We start from the raw sequence: 3,513 nt of genomic DNA on the forward strand, positions 1-3,513 counted from the left end.
CTGCAAATGAACTTCATCCCCCAGAGGGTAGTGTCTGTCTGGAATTCTCTAATATAGAGAGCTGTAAAGAGGACATATACAAATGTTTGAAGTATCAGAATTTTGAGGACTAAGAGGAACTGGTAATAAAAAAAGTAGATTTGAAGTCTGGAACAGATCAGCCGTGACTTGTTGAATGGCCGAGCAGGTTTGAGGAACTGGATGTTCTTATTTCTTATGTTCTTATGCTCAAATGTTGATCTGCTAGCAACCTCTCTCAGTCACTGGATCCAAGGTCAAGGGGAGAATGAATTTCTTAGAGTCATAGTCATACAGTATGGAAACAAACCCTTTGGTCCAACCAGTCCATGCCAACCATAATCCCAAACTAAACTAGTCCCACCTGCCTGCACTTGGCTCATATCCCTCAAACTTTTCCTATTCATGTACTTATCCAAATGTCTTTTAAACATTATAACTCTTCCTGCATCCACTACTTTCTCTGGCAGCTCATTCCACCCATGAGCCACTCTCTGTGTAAAATAGTTGCCCCTTGTGTCCTTTCTAAATCTTTCCCCTCTCATCTTAAAAATATGCCCCCTAGTTTTGAACTCCCCCATCTTATGAAAAATAGCCTTGTTTTTCACCCACCTCTGCCCCTCATGATTTTGTAAACCTCAATAAGGTCACCCCTCAACCTCCGACACTCCAGTGAAAGAAGTCCCAGTTTTTCCAGTCTATTTTTATATCTGAAACCCTCCATTCCTGGCAATATTCTGGTAAATCTTTTCTGAATCTTCTCCAGTTTAATAGTATCCTTCCTATCACACTAGGAGAAAGTGAGGACTGCAGATGCTGGAGATCAGAGTTGAAGAGTGTGGTACTGGAAAGGCACAGCCGATCAGGCAGCATCTGAGGAGCAGGAGACCCTACGTTTCGAGCATAATCTCTTCAACAGGAATGAGGGAGTGGCCAAAGCTGGTTGAGAGATAAATGGGAGGGTGTGTGGCTGGGGCAAAGGTATCTGGGAATGCAATAGGTAGAGGTGCAGGTGATGGTGATAGGTCAGAAAGAAGGGTGGAGTGGATAGGTGGGAAGGGAGATGGACAGGTAGGACAGGTTATGGGAAAGGTGTCAAGTTGGAAGGTTGACTCTGACATAAGGTGGGGGAGGGGAAATGAAGAAACTGGTGAAATTGATCCTATGTGGTAGGAGGGTTTCAAGATGGAAGATGAAGCATTCTTCCTTCAGGCATCAGGTGGCTAGAGTTTGGCGGTGGAGGAGGCCTGGGACTTGCAAGTCCGTGGCAGAGTAGGAGGGGGAATTAAAGTATTTAGCCACACGGCAGTGGGGTCTGTTTGTACTGTCACAAAGCTGGTTTCTTTTTTCTAAAAGCTGTTCCTTTTCTCAAGGATAATATGACCTTGGTCTCTTTCAGAGGGGTCTTAAACCGGTCTCGGTGCAGATTAGTCTGGTTTGGTACAGAGATTAAAGTGTATTGAGAGGCCTTTTTGTTTAAGTGTAAACAGATGAGACATCAGGCCAAAGTGGCCATGTTTTAGAAGCGACCTGTATAATGAAAGGGGAGTGGTCAGCTCTCTAGCTGAGCAGTTTAGTTCAGTCCAGAACTAGTTGGGAAGTTCAGCAGTGAGCTGTGTGAACAGGTTCTCTCTCTCTCTCTCTGCCCTTCTAACTTCAACCTGTAAGCATCTGTTCAATATTTTACACTGTTTGTCAAGAGGATTTGCTTGTTGGGACTGTTGTATATATTTGGAACAGCATAATTAGGTATAGTTTGGATAGACTGAGTTCTGTAGGGGTTCTTTATTCTGTTCTTTGTGTTTCATTGTGTAATTTTGTGAATAAATTTCTGTCAGTGCTAAAACCTAATGGTCAATCTAGCTAACTACTCCTGGTAATTCTCACTGTTCACTTACCAAAACAAATTGCAAAGTTATGGTCTGGGTTGCCTGCTCAAGAATGTTTTGAGTGATCTGGCCTAGTCCATAACAGTATGTGGTGAAAATGGTGGAGGATGATGCATTGTATCCGGAGGTTGGAGGGTTGGAAGGTGAGGGACAGGGGTGTTGTGTCCGTGCTGTAATTGGAGGGGTGGGGCTCAAGGGTGGAGGTTTGGGAAGTGGAAGAAATGCACTGGAGGGCATCGTCGATCACATGGGAGGGGAAATTGTTGCCTTTGAAGAAGGAGGCCATCTCAGATGTTCTACGGTGGAATTTGTCCTCCTGGGAGCAGATGTGGTGGAGGCAGAGGAATTGTGAGTAAGGAATAGCATTTTTACAGGAGGCAGGATGGAAGGAGGTGTAGCTCAGGTAGCTATGCAGCGCATCTCCTCCACTTCCCACACCTCCGCCCTTGAACCCCATCCCTCCAATCACAACAAGGACAGAACCCACCCCCGATCCTCACCTTCCATCCCACAACGCATCATCCTCCACCATTTCCACCACCTACAAACAGATCCCACCACCAGGGATATATTTCCCTCACCACTCTTGTCTGCGTTCCATAGAGAATAATCCCTCCACGACCCCCTTGATAGGTCCACGGCCCCCTACCAATCCACTTTCTACTCCCAGCATCTTCCCTTGCCACCACAAGAAGAGCAAAACCTGTGCCCACACCTCCCTCCTCACCTCCATCTAAGTCCCCAAATGATTCTTCCACATCCGGCAGAGATTTACCTGAATTTCCACACACATCATCTCCTGTGTTCATTGCTCTTGGTGTGGTCTCCTCTACATAGGGGAGACAGGGCGTTAACTTATGGACCATTTCAGAGAACATCTCTGGGATACACGCACTAAACAACCCCATTGTCCCATAGCCGAGCATTTTAACTCCCCCTCCCATTCCACCAAGGACATGCAAGTCTTAGGCCTCCTCCACTGCCAAACCCTAACCACCCGATGCCTGGAGAAAGAACGCTGCATCATCCGCTTGGGACCCTCCGACCACGCGGGGTCAATGTAGATTTCACCAGTTTCTTCATTTCCCCTCCCCCTACCTTACCCCAGAGCCAACCGTCCAAGTCAGCGCTGCCCTCTTGACCTGTCCTCCCTGTCCATCTTCCTTCCTACCTAGCTGCTCCACCCTCCCCTCCAACCTGTCACCATCACCCCGACCTTCATCTACCTATTGCATTCCCAACCTTACCCCCAGCCCCACCCCTCTCCCATTTATCTCTCTGTCCCTTAGGGCCTCCCCCACATTCCTGATGAAAGTTTATGCTCAAAATATCGACTCTCCTGTTCATTGGATGCTGCCTGACTGACTGTGCTTTTCCAGGACCACACTTTTTGGCTCCTTCCTTTAGCAGGCTGACCAGATGTAATCAATAGAAATATGAAAGAAGATCAATTAATACAGCAATGACCTCTGTAGCCATTTCTTTCTATAGTCTAGGATGAAGGTCATTGGGATCCTGGACATGTGTCTACTCTCCCTCCCATCAATTTCTTCAATACTACTAATTTCTTTCAGTTCTACACTGTCACCAAACCCTTGGATCTTTA

This window comes from Chiloscyllium plagiosum, chromosome 26 (assembly GCF_004010195.1).
Source record: "Chiloscyllium plagiosum isolate BGI_BamShark_2017 chromosome 26, ASM401019v2, whole genome shotgun sequence".
NCBI lineage: Eukaryota > Metazoa > Chordata > Chondrichthyes > Orectolobiformes > Hemiscylliidae > Chiloscyllium > Chiloscyllium plagiosum.